General features: G+C 32.9%; 1 protein-coding gene across 3 annotated transcripts in view; it reads left to right on the plus strand.

Annotated features, from left to right (window-relative positions):
• The window catches only part of LOC111617734 (patched domain-containing protein 3-like), a 25,145-nt gene that overhangs the window by 1,402 nt on the left and 7,969 nt on the right, over nt 1–15,774 (plus strand). The window contains exon 1 of one of the 3 annotated variants that reach the window (XM_023359025.1): nt 8,017–8,252. The exons of 1 other annotated variant lie outside the window; for it this stretch is intronic. The gene's annotated coding sequence lies outside the window, so the exon portion shown is untranslated. Of the gene's footprint in view, nt 1–8,016; nt 8,253–9,432; nt 9,558–15,774 lie in introns of those variants that run through there. One more of the 3 variants, XM_023359026.1, reaches the window with a different exon arrangement.

Below are 15,774 nucleotides of genomic sequence, written 5' to 3' on the forward strand. Positions count from 1 at the left end.
AACGTGGGAACCAAATTTTGAAAAAATTGCTGAAGATTTATCGCAACAAATATCCCATTAAATTTTGTTAGAAATTATTATAGAATAATTTAAATTTTCTTTATTGTTAATTATAATTATTTATTTTTAGGAAATGTAATTTATGCATGTATTAAAATGACGTCTGTGATTTTATATAATTTTATATAATATACTTATCAAATAATAATAAATAAATGTATGTACCTGATTAAATTTATTATTATTTATGTAAAATAAGTAATTTACTTTTAGTTATAGTTAGTTAGGTTTTTTATGGCGCTCAGTTATAAGGGCTTTATACATCTAACACAGTAATTATAAAATTTACATACAAAAATATAAGGGGTACTTGAAAAACAACTAATGGGCTAATAGGGTACATCAACAAAAAAGGTTGAGAACCACTGATCTACAGTGTTATGGGGGATCTACTATAATGTTTACGGACTGTACATAAAACAATTCTTTGATAATTAACCACTTTAATTGTTGTTTCAGATAGCGACGTGTTCAGAATTTTGTATCCTATCCTAAACTCTAATGTTTCTATTTATACGGTATATAAGTGTATTATTGCGTTATATACCTTTATAATTTACTAAAGTCGTTAAAAATATTGGTTGAGATTTTCACATATTTTAACTGTATTCTTGTTTTGTTGTAACATACTAGAAAATAGGATCAAATTTTAAGAATATTTCGAATAACTAGGAACAATGGACGAATCTATTAAATACCGAAGACTTTTAACAACTTTTTTTTCCTTATAATTATTATTGTTATTTAGTAATAAAGTTAAGATTATAGAATGTGTGTATATGAAATTAATTTCTCTTTTCTATTTTGAATAACATCAAAATAGACGTAAGTATTATGACTTAAATTTATGGCTACGACGTAGGTAGTAGTCATAAATTTAAGTTTTAACGTTTAAGTTGCAATGGTTTTATTTTGAAAGTATTTCCTCGTTCATTAAACGTTAAAATTTATTGTTATACAACAATATATTATCGTCATTATCAGCATTTCAGTCTTTAAGAAGTAATCTTTCTACTCATTTACCTAAGGTAAACCAATCGAATAATCTGATATCCTCTATTTTCGTAAGAGCTACGATCTGTAACTCGCCACGAAACTGTCTCTACAGTAGTCTCATTGTATGTTTAAATTCTGTGCGTAAAGTAATAACTTACAACATTTTCAAGTTTTCGAGTTTTTGCAAGCATTTTACTCGTCAAGTTTGCGTACAACAAAGGTAAGGAGAAATTACAGCTTACTTATAGTTTACATAAAGATAGAATAAGGGCAGTAATATACTAGTACAGTAGAACCTCGAAAACTCGGCTCTCGATAACCCGGCCTGGCAGGGCAAAAAAATCCTTAGTTAATTAATTTTCATTATAGACAGCTTTATAAAAGTATAAAAGCTCTCATAAAATATTTCTCTGAGGTCTGTCTTATCAGGTAAATTACTGTACACAGTGTATTCATTAATTTTCATTTTCATGTAGTAAAGGCTATATGCCTTCATAAAGGACGTACTTTTCCTTTGTTTAAGGGTATTTGGGCAGTTTATTCTCTGTTATATTCTCAAGTAAACGATACATACAAGTACAGTACAGTATTTTCTGAGGAAACACTCGTACTTATTTTTTTTAACCCCATTCCCGATAACCCGGCATTTTCACAAACTCGGCCACCCTTCGGTCCACATTAGGCCGAGTTTTCGAGGTTCTACTGTACTGTATTTGTAATTCGCCGACTGGCGATTTATACATCGGGCCAGGCTCACCGTTGTCCCTCTTCGCGGCCTTCGCCGCTTCGGCAACGCCAGCCAGAACTGTCGCCGCTGCCAACGACACCGTGAAACGCTGGCGCACGTCATTAATCACTGCCCCCCCAACCTCGCCCAGATTACTAAACGTCATAATGCCATCCTCAACCGCCTAATCAACGCTTTTGATCATAAAAACCTTCAAATTTTCAGCAACCAACAGATCCCAGACTTCACCAGCAACTGCCGACCTGATCTGGTCGTAATCAACAATAGCCCGAAAACTGCAACCATAATCGACGTCGCCACGCCTTTCGAAAACGGCGAAAATGCCTTCACCCAAGCCCGAGAAGAAAAAGTCCGAAAGTACGAAGCCCTCGCCACCCACTACCGAAACTTAGGCTACGAGACCTTCATCGACGCTTTCGTTGTAGGAGCCCTTGGCGGCTACGACGCTGCAAACGAATGCGTCATACAACGTCTTGGGATATCCAGGAAGTACGCCAAGATGATGCGACACCTAATGGTAAGCGATTGCATCAGCCACAGTAGAGAAATCTACATGCGACACCTTGGCAATCGCCCCCACAACTAATTGGACTCTATTCCACCCATGTTATGTACCACACTTTGTCAAGCTCGAGCCCATGTAACCGCGTCTATATCGGCTGGCTAGTGCCCATGGAACGCGTCTAGGGGTACATACCCCAACTTTTTTGTATATACCTTTACCAACTGATATGCATCTTTCTGGCTGGCTATGTGCCCATGATAACTCATTTACTTATACATATTCCAATTGTATATATTTTATATTTATCAATAAATGGCTTAAAAAAAGTAATAGCTAAATATCTTTCTTTTAGGTCAAGGTGAAGTTTTCCACGTGGCCCGTCCTGATAACAGATAGGGACACTTGCCAAATATTGCAACGGTTTCTTACAAATAAGCAATAGGTTACCTCAAGGCAAAATAATTTTTAATGTACTACGTTCCACTCTGAAAAATTATGTTATCATTATCATTATCTACAAAATTATATTATAAAATCAACTCCGGACTTCCTTAGAAGAAAATTAAGACTTGACACAGACCTGAAAATGAGTTAGTATTGATAGTGACAACTAGAAAATAAAAGTATGTGATATTTGTAAAGAATAGGCTCCTAAATGAGGTCATAATAAACAAAATTAATTCCAGATTTTGTCTTGTTAATAAAATTTGAATATAAATGGTTTTAAACTTTTATTTTGATCTTATTTGGCCTCGTGAAAGAATAGAGCACTTTTATTTCGGTTTAAAATGCTTAACAATTTACTGTTCTTTTTGTAAATTACTTCTGCCATTTTTTAAAATTTTGATTATTAGATAATATCTTATACATAAATAAAAAATAATTCTACTCTAAAACTTAAAAGCTTCTCTTTGCAAATGTTAAATTCCTATACTATATTAGACACACACTTACCCACTATCTGACAAGGAATTATTTTAAATTCTCAAATTTTAAATTGAATTATTGCTGAGGAGAAACCAAATTTAACAATGCAGTAGTGCAAAACTACATAAGGTAAAACGTAAGGGAATGTTATTTGTCTACAATTTGAAAGAAAAAAATTGTAGAGCTATAAATTCCCATTGTCATCTGTTCTGCTGTCTGTCTGTTCGTAATGTCGAGAACTGTTTTAGATAATGCAATTCGAGACAAGGTATAAAAAGAATTGGGACATAAGGGACATAAGGCCCTGATTAAGTATTACAATCTCCCGGTCTAGAAAGGAAGTAACGTGATTTCAATTCAAAAGTTTTCCTTGAAACAGAGCAACATACATGACTCTGTTGCTATCAGGAAAAGTATCAACTGCAGAGAAGAAAGACACTATATACTAATTTAAAGTGGAGAGCATATATTTTAAATTAATTTGATTCAAAATAGCAGACCGGCATTTTGACCATGTCACAATAAATAATTGCTCGTTTGTCTGTGTTTTAAAACATTCCCCGTTACTATTAAATAAATGAATAAATTAATAGGATTGAAATAATATAATTTAATTTTTAATATTAATTGAGCTGAAATTAATTTTCTAAATTTTTTGCTTTGTTTTTTCTTTTCGGCTCTGTTGTATATACTGTATAGTAAGCCCAGGAGAGATGATCCAGCACATAAGATAAGCCAGTTGAATATTTCTTTAACCATTCGCTAGAAGGTGTTTTCGATAATGTCATCTGTTCATGGTGGATGTGCATAATACACTGTTTCATTTTTGTGATCTTTGCACAAGTACAGGGTGTTATAAAATTAAAGTTGCGCTACTCAGACCTGTCTAGAGCCCGTTCTCGTGGACGTATTTTGATGAAACTTGGTATATATGTTATATGGACAATAGAAAAAAGGAAAATGCAAAAAAAATATTTAGTTCGGATTTTTATCACTAAGTGAAAAAATGGCGCATAAAGAATGCTGTAAGGCGTTTTGAACACGTAATTGATGCAAATGGACTATACATTGAACAAATGTGAATAAAAAAATCTTTTGCGTGTTTCCATTTTGTGTTTCTTGTTCTTTATGAGCCATTTTTTCGCCTAGCGGTCAAAATTCGAACTAAATATTTTTTTTTTGCATTTTCCGTTTTTCCATGCTCTATATAACATATGTACCAAGTTTCATCAAAATATGTCCAAGAGAACGGGCTCTAGACAGATCTGAGTAGCGCAACTTTAATTATAACCACCCTGTATTTCAGCTAATATATTATGAAATACAAATCAGATGAGTCAAAAGTTTTTTCATATTTTAGATGGTAAGATTAGTTATCTGATAATATTTTTGAACCTGTGTCTTAACCAAAATGTAAATTAAATGTGATGTGTTGTAATAGTTTTGGTTTAAACAGAGGTGTCGTGACAGCCTTGTGTTTCTCTCCCTGACATTCGGAAGAGAGGGAACCTTCTTATATACGTGGGTTTGATACAGATATAACCACAGTTGTATGACTAACGTCAAACTACAATGTCGCGTGTACAGTAATGCCGTAATGATAAATAAATGGCAATAAATGTGACTTCTATGGGAAAAGTCTAAACTGGCAAACTTAAAGTTTAATAAATTATGACCGTGATATTTAAACTTGACACAATTTTAATTTGGCATAAATGTTTTTTTATGTGAAAGACACTTAAATTGTACTAGCCGGACAATAAAATTTTTATCATTAATGTTTTGTTTTATTCTTATTCCTATTTTACACTGATTTATTTCTCCCATACAGCATTGTCCAACCAACCTATAATGATATGGGATAGATAGACCACTTGTATAATTTTTTGTTAATTAATAACAAATTTCTTTATGTGGCTATTACATTTATACTATTACCTGTTGTTAGTATATGTCACTAGCGTGCTATAGTACAATTTTTCATCGGTATTGCTATATATAGAAAAATATAGCAATTTTGAAAAGGGGAATCCCTCTCTCGTATTTACTGTAATTAAGTATGACGATCGGTCAAAAAATGATAACCAAGACTTTTATATTATTAGACTCAGGGGATCTAGAAACGTCGAGAAAGGCAATTCTAGGGTTTTTCTTTATCTATAGATATTAGTGTTTGTATGTGTGTGTGTGGGGAGGGCACGATTTTGTTCACCCACTTTAAAGCTTAATAACTGCTGTGTTTTTGACGAAAATTTCTGAAATTTTGCGGAGAGGTTTGTGTATTAGGGGATTGAAGCTATTAAACTTTAATGGTTAAAGGTCGAAAGGTGGGTAGTTAGAGGGAGTCGTGTATCATATCTGGGATATGGTCCGACTTGAAGAGTTTACTCGTTATTAATATTTAGTTTTTTATTTATAAAACACATCCCTATCCTCATAAATGAGCTTTTTGTTATATTATCATAATTAGTTATAAAAAAGACTTTTTAACAAAACACCATATGAGATGATGCCACACGCAATTTTAACTTTTTATGCAAGGAAACTTAAGCAACTCGTTGCTGATTTCTTCTAATAATTTGCTACTTGAGTTGCTAATGCTACAATTATAATATTTACCAAGAAAATGTATTATCAGAAATATAATATAGAATGACAAAGATGAAGCAAGTTAAGAAAAACGTTTAAAAAATATTCCAATTAAAGTAATTATTTATATAAAAAAATGACATTCATTAGATGGAAAACAAAATTATTAATTCTAATGGATTCGGCTTTTTCGAGGTCATCAACAATTGCTTGAATATAAAGGGGGAAACTGTAATTTAAAAGCATAAATATTATAATATAATATATATAATGCAATTAAATTTTGGCAATCAATAGAAAGTTTCTCAAATAAATAAATTAGCGATGTAATATCATATATTTGCAATAAAAATCCCCGAAAATTAATTTATTTATTAAATTAATTATATTTTATGTATAATTAAGTTATACACGTGTGCTAGTTAGCGACGTAACGTGTATATCTTAACGTAAATCCATAAATTACTGTCAAGTTTCTATAAACTTTAAATAAATACGAAAATTTTTCACTTAATTTACAATTTAACAGTAGTAAATTGTAGAAAATTCGTTATTCTCGTACTATTTATTGCTAAACAATAACGCGAATTTCCATAAAAATTATATTAAATATCTAATGGAGCAGTAAATACAGTGAAATGGGTCGTATAATATGATAAATTTATAATTGGTTATTCTTACTATTTATTATTATGAATTTGCTGCTATCACGCATGAAGTATGAACTAATTAACTTAATTTTATATAATTTTCTGATATAAATACAATACATAATGAGAATTACATACATCTAGCGATTTTCTTTCTCATAGTGATCGTCTATAGATTTAATTGTAATTTATACTTCGATAATTGTAATTAATAAATGAAATTCGTGAATTATTCACAGTGACGTGCGTGCTTGACTATAAAAGTTATTCCAATGCAATATCTGAATCCTTTGTTTTAAATTACAATATTTAATGACGTAAATGTGGTTAATTAACATATATAGCAACGCTTTTTTAAGGTGTTAATCACACTGACCAATACAAAAATTAAAAATAAAATCTTTTCATAATATTAACTATTATTTCAAACAAGTTGGAAATTATCTAACACAAAAAAAATTATTTTTTATGTTGTTTTAAAAGTTATATTGATTTAATGCTTTTCGTTACGTTTCCAAATTCAAATAATTTATTATTGTAACATGGATTAATCCAATTAGATTGTGTAAATTGTTTTTAATTCTCTACATTTGGAGATAATGCATAAAAATAATACAACAACGAACAAATGCTAATTATCGTTAGTACTGTACAAGTGTAATTCTATGCCCGTAAGGCAAGTGAATGACGTCTGACAGGTATTACGATGCAGAAAATTAATCGCTTTTCTTAGAAATTTTGTTAAAAACCTCGCAATCACAAAAATAAATTACAGTATATCTTATTCTTATATTTAGTTGGTTACGATATAAATCAATTGAAATTATTTAGTAAAGAATAAAAAAAAATTATTCGATGTATAATTCAAAACTACAGGAAATTAATATACGTTTTTACTGTCAAATTTTCTGCTTGTAGATGTAAAATTAAATTAATGTAAGCAAAAAATTATGTGTCTTCAAATAGCAAACGTTACTTTTCCGGCTACGTTATATATAACAGTGGGAAAGTATGGCCGTCGTTCAAAAATGACCCGAGATTTGTACAGTTTTGGACTCAGGGGTCCTTGAAACGTCGAGAATTGTAAAAACATTCGGGTGTTTTCTGTATGTATGAATGTTAGTGTGTGCGAGAGGCAAGATTTTGTTCACTCTCTTTGAAGCTTGAAAACATCTTGTGTTTTATATCGAAAATATCTGACTCTAGTTTGAATCTAATTAATATGTAAACATTTTGAAAGTTATGTTTAGAGAAATATTGGAAATTTCTCCGAGATTCCTATCTGTAACCCTCTGTACGATCATTTATATTTGCTAAAGTTTGCAAATTTCAATGCTGTTTCTCGTTTATTTTCTAACGTTATAAAGTAAAAACTAAATCGCTTCTTCTTAATAAACAAAAATTAAATTATCTTTTCGAAATAATTTCGCATTTAATTTCTATAAGCAAATGCGGTATTAAAACAAACAAAAGAGAACGTCTGGATATGTCCTTGCAGTTTTCTAATCACATCATAAATTCATGTCACGCGATTGCTGCTGTTTTATTTGGCTAACTTCCCGTAAGATGTATGCGATACGATAGAGTACTTTAATATTATAAGGATCGTCTGTAAAAATTTTAGAAGTAACTTTGCTTTATTTTTACGTATTTTATTTTATGTATTATACATTACTGTGCACATACGGATTAACCAAAAGGCTCTTAGAACTTAAAAATTCGACATTTTGCTGAATTTTGACAGAAATATACGATTATATGTGGAGTTTTCCCAAAAGTAAGATAATTTATTTAACAGTTTGATTAAAATTATGGTATTGATAAAATTACACGTGAAACAGGTAAGCTTTGACGTCAGTAATACATGCGAATACTATAAACGTTGTTGGTATTCTACCAATATTTCTATATTTAAATCAATAAAAAAAGATGGTGTTCGGATAACATCTAACCTAAAAATTAGAAGAGAATTGTGAAATTCCGGACTATTATTATAATTTAATTCAAATATTAAATGTTTTAAAGTTTAACAGAAGCTAAAATCTTGAAAAGTGGATGGGGAAGTTCACGAGATTTTATATTTCGTTAACACTTCCTTTCGAAATGATACATCATCCGTCGAGTTCGACGAGATAAATTTGAGATTGGATAATAATATCAATCTCTATCTGATTTTACATAATTCGTGTATGTTCAGAGAAGTGGAAATTAGGACCGAATAAAAGGGGAAAGGAAAGAATGGTCGGAGAGAGTATCATTTATCGATAGTTTTGTGTTAAATCTAATTTACTGCCACAGTACAACACTTGATAATATTATGTTTAAATAAATCTTTGTTGTTTTACCGTTAGCTTATTTGTACCACAGTGAATCACTTTTCTCTTACTCCTCCATTTGCTTACCCTGGAGTCCCCATAAGTTTGTATCGTTCTGTGTAAAACAGTTTAAAGAGGGTTTCAAAATGTGGAAATTTGAAAACACTCGCAGGGTCAAATTTCATACAATTCCAACACTTTTCCTTGTAACGTATACATAAGAGCCGGGAAAGTAAAATCGTCATTCATTTCGTCATTCACCAATCGCTAATGCTTTATGCATGCTGCCCAATGTATGAGGGAATCACAAGTTAGAAGCATAAAATAATTAATATATGCATACTCCAGCAATTCATTTTTCCAAAGGGAAATGTAAAGGTACTTATACATTTATAAAAAGTATTGAAAGTCATAAATTTCTTCATTATCTATAAATTTTATTTCCAGTTTAGTATAAGCGGAAACATGTGAATAATTACTTTTCCTGATATAAACCTGATTTCTGTGAAATTTTTATTGTTTTTCGATTGGTCAGAATCACAATAACATTATTTAAGTTTCAGCTTTGCATCGTTGATTTTGATTTAATCGAATGTTCAGTATTCTGCGAAATACTTGAAATATTTTTATTGTGGTCATAATTTTACTTTACTCTGCAATATTTACGAATTACAATTTGATTTAATTAGAATTATCAAGGTTTTAACTAAAATTAAGACGACAAACAAAGACGATCTCTTAAAAAAGTGAATAAAAATCTAGAAAAGGTATGTAATTCGCAAAATAATAATTTCTTTAATTCCTTGTTAATTTTTATGGTTGAAATGTTGTGTTTGGATCCGCTTTGAAATAAATAATAATAATAATAATGCTACTTTACATATTTATGCCTAGTTTTAGAATCATCTTTATAACAGTTTCTAACATCTAAAATAAATTAGAATAAGTAAAATTAATGGGATATTCTTGTTCTTATACTGCACTAAGGAAGTAATTTTAATTAAGGTTTTTTTTTATATAAATATTTTTATAGAATTTCGGGACATTATAATTATTAATTGTTTCAAATCTACTCTTACTTTAACTATAATTAATTAATTTTCATTTTAATTAATTTATTTCGAAAAGTTACGCACTATTCGCGCTTCTGCAGAATACAACTGTCGAATATTAATGCATTTCGAAGAAATACTTATTCCTACTTTATTCGAATTTATTTTTTCTGCATGTTTAAGATGTCAACCCAAGCGTATATCACGCAATCTTCTATCTAAATCCATGCTATTGTTTAAAGTAAATATAAAGAAATCATCCCTTTACAAATTATATAACACAAACATTTTTTTAACGCAAACGTACCTTTATTAACAATTAAAAACACTTTCCACTATAATATACAAAATGCATTTCGAATCGTTTTCTATCGACTGTAATTTACAGTACCTTTTTTATACATAAGTTTAAAATATATTTATATATGTTCTGACATTAAAACCATATCATAAATACACGTTTTGATATAAAAGTTGCGGAACACTTTTTAACTTTTGTCTTAAAATCTTTAAATGTGCTATGTAAACACGTCCAAGCGAGATGCAAATGAGCTGTTTCGTCAGCAATAAATAACCAGGGAATTTGGAATTTTACTGAAATTTTCCAAAATATGATTTATATAAAGGCCATCAGACATTGTCTTCGACAATCTGGCCGTGAATATCTGTGTTCGTTGATCGCAATTACTAGTGATAACGCCAGGAAGGCGTATTCGAGCCTCTTACCACTATTAATTAAATAACTTTGAGAGACACTTCTTTTTTAAATTAGCCAATTGCCCTGTAATTTGGTTTATTTTTGTTTCTAGCTCGGACTCAGATTGCTTATTCTCTATCTCCGAGACTGCCGAAGCCGCGTAGGTTGCCTTATCTACACTCGCAACCCAATTTCGCGTTTTTCCCCACTAATTGTTCGATTGTTTCTTCTCGCGTCGTGATTTTTAATGCATCCGAAAATGTCCGAGGTTCGTGGGTCAAGACGTTCCGTTTTATACGGTCGTTTAGACCATGCAAAAACTGAATCCGAAGCTTTTCGTCTAGCTCTTTTTGCTGGCACCGCTTGATAATCTCAGTTTCCCGCTCGTTTTCTCCGGCCTGCGCAATCACCGTGTCGCTGGCTAGAGTTTGTAACCGAACCGCAAATTCTTGCACTCGCTCATCCCGTTTTTTGCATGCACGCGTAGAATTTCTGTACGCGGATCGAATAAGGTTGTTCATCAAACCGTTCAATCATTAACCGTTTAAAACTATCGTAATCGCTTACTTCTTTCGTTTTAACGTCGCGTCGCGCGAAATCCCGTGCAACTTCTGTGAGTTTGCATCTTGCAATGCTCAGGCACTGCCGAGAAGTCCAACCAGCCAGACTAGCTATTTCGTCTAGCGTCTCGAAAAAGTCCGTTACGCGTCCATCTTCCCCGGAAAATGCCGATAACATCTCCACGAAAGCCGAAGCTGATCCCCCGAAACCGCTCGTTCCTTTAGAGCGCGCCTGTGCGTCCGTCTCTGCGTCCATTTGTCTAGCCCCACTTTTCTTTTTCGAAAGACTTTGCGAGTTTTCTCGGGCTTCTCACCCACTTTTGGAAAATTTTTTTTGTATGGGACTTCAAATCCCGCTTAACTGACACCACTGTAAAAAGGACGGCACCCTTGGGGAGACACCACAGATGAGGATTGTCCCCGTTTGTAAAGATGCGGTGTACCCGAACCTTAATTCGCACGGAGGTCGCCCTTAAGGTGAAAGGTTACGACCCTCGCTTTTCACGTGATCTGTCAGGATGACACGAGAAAGCCTTTTCCGTATGGGGTAGTGGACGCAAAGACTCACACAGAGACCGTAAATCCACGATTAACGCGTTTATTTGGTAAAAACATGCTTACAGATACGTGAGTTACACAGTGCAACTGTAGCGAAGTTGTACCCACTCGATGGAGGATCTTCTGAATTTCGTCGGTCGCTCAGGAGACGATCCCTGGGAGAAGGAAGTGGAGGCTGGGCTCACGCTGTGCACGATTTCCATGGATCCAATCTCTGTCGGTAGGCAGAATCCCTCGAAGCACCGTTGGACGGAAAGTTCTGTGGCGGGAAGGTCGGTCCCCTCGTTCGTCTATCACTTGTTCTGTTTCACGTGTTCGCCCTCCTTCGGACGATCCTGGATGATCCGCAAGACTGTTCACTCCCAACCTCCCCGTGTCCTTGGAATTTCTGGCTTTTATAATTTTTTCTCCCTGAAATCCCGAGATTTTGGTTGGTTCGAATGTTGACCCCCTGCGATTCTATTGGTCCCTGGTCTGTTGCCAGGAACGCGATTCGCGCCGAGGGGTCGCCGAATGTCCCCGTCCGGGCCGTTCCCCTCCGGAGTCGGGTCAAGCCCTTTCCCGGATGACGGTCCCGTAAATTTCACCTAATGTCTGTTTTTCTGTCCTGGAGAGGAGGAAGCTGTCTCAGCCACCGCCCCCCTCCACAGGGGTGTCAGCAGGACCTGCTTTGAACTCTCTGTTAGGTGACCGTCCAAAGTTTTCCCGACGGTTGATCCCTCACTCATTCTCAGGTTTGACGATCGCGGATCTATCAATTAGGTCTGGAATGCGACAATTAAATCGTCTCGCCCCCCCTTCCTTGGTCACACCGGTCCTATTTACGTAATAAGTCACCGATATATTGACTTTAGCTCGACAACCGGTTTCCGTCCAAGGGGGGGTTTGTGGTCCCGGCCTCACAGGGCGTTGGACTGTTGGAAAGTAGTTGCGGTTATAATGAACAGCCAGGCATTTTGAACATACACATACAACAGTGGCAAAGTGTTCAAAGCAGTGGGTATAACAGGACATCCATAAACGCCGTAAAGGCTCTGGAAAGCCCGAAAAGACTACTGATATCGCCTAACGAGGCAAGCGTAAATAATGCAACAGTTTATTTTTTCTTCGCCATTAAGCGAGATGTATCGTCTTCTTTAGTACATCCTACACCATTATAACATACCACCTACATAAAGAATTCAAAGGATTCCATGTTTGTTTTTGCTTTTGTAGCTTCTTAAACGGCAATCATACTTCGCAATTTTCATCCGCGCATGCAATTTCAACCGCAATGAACGAAAAGTTTGCTGCTCTATTGTCCTTTGAAGGGCTCAGTCAATGAACAAATGTCATGTTTATACCATAGTGACTATAAATGATGGCAAATTGAACACCAAGTTAGAATCGGGATTAATAAAATTGATCCATAATCACGAATGCCTTTGAAATACATCACATAACTTTTAATATTTATAGAATTGATATTTTCATCTAATAATGTAATTATTATGCGTAAATAATTAGTTAATTTCTTTTTCACATTCTACTTTAAAATTAATGTATTTATATAGCATGTTAGCATATTCACTTAATTTTTTTCTGCTGAAATTATATTTATACTGCATCTTAAAATGAGAAAATATTCTCACCTTATCGGGCATTAAATTTCCCACTTTTTGTATATATTAAATTTGTATATATCCAAGACTGATGATAAAATTGCTAATTTAAAAACACTCGCAATTTTACAATCAGTTTTAACCATATACATTTCTACTCGTTTGGGTCTCAAAACCGATTCCATCGAAATTTAATCTACTCTGCTGTAAAATGCATTTGAGACACACACAAAAAAAAATTACTTATAATTGTAAATTCGATTAGAAGCTTTATATATTCAAAAATTTGATACTTGTTTATTGTTTCTTTTATCATATTAAGTTTAATAGAAGGTTACATTGATTTAATATTCAATCTGATCATACTATGCGATGGGTTTACCTTTCTTTTAATAATCTGTTAATTAATACATTAGTATTAGTGATGCTATAACCTTGTAAAAAGTTTTTAAAAATAGTTCTAGATTATACAACATAGAATATCGAAAATCTACATAGATCGACGTTTTCTCTCCACTTTATGTGTTTTAATCTTATGTTTTTATCCTACTAAAATCCAATAAAATCCAAAATTTCCTGTTTCTCTTGTTGTTCTTGATATGCGACTCATAAGTTCACGTTAGATCATTCAAATTAAATTGAATTAAAGAGACTTTTCACTCTGCATAAGCAGCTTATTCTTACCTTTGACTTACATCTTCCTTATATAATAAACGTTGTCCATAATATATGTTAGCGTCTATAGTTTAAGTTGTATATGGTCAATTTATCATTGGTTGTCTACTTGGACACGACTTATTATTTAAACCTTATACTGGTTTTTTTTATATTGACACAAAGATAAGATCTTAATCAGAAAAACAAAATTTGTTTATTATATCACCTGTAGTAATTTTTCCTGTATAAGGTCCTAATAATAAGTTGTGTCCAAGTAGACAATCAATGATAAATCAAAATTCAGGACTATAAGGCAACTCTATTTATATATGGTCAACATCTCGAGAGAAATGGAAAAAGATGACAGTATTAAAAAAACACTTGACAAGAATTTTACTTTATTTCGAATGTCGGGTATTGCGCATTCGTTTGCTTACGTTTTACTTTTCCGATTGTTTTGTATACACAATAAGAGAAGGAATTAGAATATTGACAAATTTGGCCCTCTTTGCTTTTTGCAAATTTCCACATTTTGAGGTTGTTTGATTCCAAAGAAAAGTAAAAAAAAACGGTGGAAAATTCTGTGAACACGTTTTTATATGTGTGTATGTGTTGGCATCTATTTCGCTTAAAATCTCAGGATCAGTAACGATTAAATAACAAAATTTAGCATGGTGATTTGTACTTGAGACGCATTGATATTATTAAATTTTGATGATTAAAGGTCGACAGGGTTGGGAGATAGATGGGGTTATATATCTCGAGAGGAATAGAATATAATGAAGATTTTATTCGTTATTAACATTTTATAAAGTGTTAACGACGTTTTATAAAACGCATTCTTACCCTTAGAGTTAAGATTTTGGCATTTTATAATAATTCAAAGTATAAAAAGTATTTTAGAAGAAAATTTCACAACAGATGGCGTCACACATAATTTATTTATTTTGCTTAATAATATGAAACTTTATTTTTAAACAAAAACTCGACAGTCAAGAATGTTACGCAACTGTCGTTGTGGACTTTTTACTGCATGAAAGTTTTCCTCGTTTGAAGTATTTTGTCTTTATATAACTATACTTCTTTACGCTCACTTCATTGCTTAAATGTTTAAGATTTGTCATATATCAATGACAAGGCTTTTAAATTGTAGTGTTGTAAATTATGTTATTAACAAAATAATTCCTTAAATTTCATAATACGGTATTGCGGTATGTATTACGTCAGACACAACAATTCAATCACCTCTTTAGCCTAATGTGACCGACACAATGTACTCAGGGCCGGCCATCGGGGGTGTGCGGCGGATGCTATGCACCGGGGCCCCGCGATTGAGGGGGCCCCAACATTATCGCGTTAAGAAATTAAAATAATACTGTGGCCGTCGGCCATATAAAATTATATGTATATTTGTATATAGTCGTAGTTTTAATGTTTATTTTATAATTTCTTCTATCTCTTTTTGTCTGTCTTATTTCTGGAACTTTCTGGTGACCGTTATTGTCTCTGGGTAGGATTAGCCGTTCTAAGAATCAAAGACAACTGTTATAACTGATCTGTTGTAACTTGATCTAAGTGTCAGGTCAAAGGTAGAAATTCCTACATACTTTTCGAATGTCTGAGGGAGTTCTTGTGTAGTCGTCACCCCAGGTCAGTTGTATCCGAGAGTGAATAAAATCAGATTTTTCTGATATTTCCCATAAGCAACAAACTTCAATTATTATTAGGTATGTAAATTTTGAAGAGAAAAGATTAATTGTAAATGAGTCATTTATAGGGTTTATTGAAGCAACTGATGTGACTGGAGAAGGACTAGCAAAAAGTCTATTGAAAACATTAAGTGAGCTTGATTTAGATAT

This window comes from Centruroides sculpturatus, unplaced genomic scaffold, assembly GCF_000671375.1.
Source record: "Centruroides sculpturatus isolate CEXI.00-Female unplaced genomic scaffold, Cexi_2.0 scaffold1622, whole genome shotgun sequence".
Lineage (NCBI taxonomy): Eukaryota > Metazoa > Arthropoda > Arachnida > Scorpiones > Buthidae > Centruroides > Centruroides sculpturatus.